A 1305-nucleotide genomic window follows, 5' to 3' on the forward strand; every position below is an offset into this window, starting at 1 on the left:
GTAGCTTTGCGCGAAAATTCAAAAAACAAACACACAAGTCCTTAACACAAAATAGACTCTTCGTAAATTGTTCAGCGTCGTTAAAGGATCTTTACTACAAATGATTGGTCTCAACCTCCCATGGGGCATCATATTTGTCTCTTATCTTTATTATTAGACTGCCATAAGTTCAATAACAGATTCTACAAGTCTTTGGATAAAACTGTCTTCTTACGAACCTGCTTGGAATCGTTTGAATTAAGTCCAAATTATATATATATATACCAAAGAAAGCTATATACTAAGAAAAGTTTGTTTGTTTTGAATTTCGCGCAAAGCTACACGAGGGCTATCTGCGCTAGCCGTCCCTAATTTAGCAGTGTAAGACTAGAGGGAAGGCAGCTAGTCATCACCACCCACCGCCAACTCTTGGGCTACTCTTTTACCAACGAATAGTGGGATTGGCCGTCATATTATAACGCCCTCACGGCTGAAAGGGCGAGCATGTTTGACGTGACGGGGATTCGAACCCGCGACCTGCAGATTGCGAATCGAGCGCCCTAACCACCTGGCCATGCCGGGCCTCTGCCTAAGAAAAGTAGATTTTCTTCTAATCATGACACCATAATTGTTAATGTGATGGGGCTCTAAGGCAGTTAGCATGTGGCTAAAGTGTGATCGACTAACTACTACTTATATGGGAATTTGAAAATTATTAAATTTTAATTTTTTATTTCCATGAATGTTTGTGAATTGTAAGGATTATTTCGTTTTTCATCTACATGATAATTTGAATCAATAAACGTTTCTTGGAGTTTGATAACTTCAAACAGCGAGAGATTATTGGCTCTTGATTTACATGATAATTTGAAACATTAAATAATATTCAATGATGAGGAACCCACTTTGAGACTAATAATGCTTGGAGACCGCTTGAATGGGTAATGAAGAAAAACTTTAATATAAGTTTAACATAACAGCAAATGTATAACGTTTCGACAAAGTTTTGTCATCATTAGGTACAAGTAGTTTACACTGACATTGATATATATACATATATATATACAGTATGGAACAAAGAGGTCACATGACTGGATATTGTTGCACGACTTAGAAGAAATATCTTGGCACCCCAGAGTGTTGGTTTAGAGTAGGGTTGTTTTGTTCAATTAATATGGATTCTTTGATTTTTCATTTATTTATATTTTGGTTCTTCGTTTAAAATTGCTGTGTTTACAATAGATATACTACGATTTTTTGAGTTCCAATGGTTGAAAACATGGGACGGTTTTTATTGTGTTCTGTGAATCTGGTTTCCAATTTTAT

The sequence above is a fragment of the Limulus polyphemus genome, unplaced genomic scaffold (genome assembly GCF_000517525.1).
Source record: "Limulus polyphemus unplaced genomic scaffold, Limulus_polyphemus-2.1.2 Scaffold288, whole genome shotgun sequence".
In the NCBI taxonomy this organism is placed as follows: domain Eukaryota; kingdom Metazoa; phylum Arthropoda; class Merostomata; order Xiphosura; family Limulidae; genus Limulus; species Limulus polyphemus.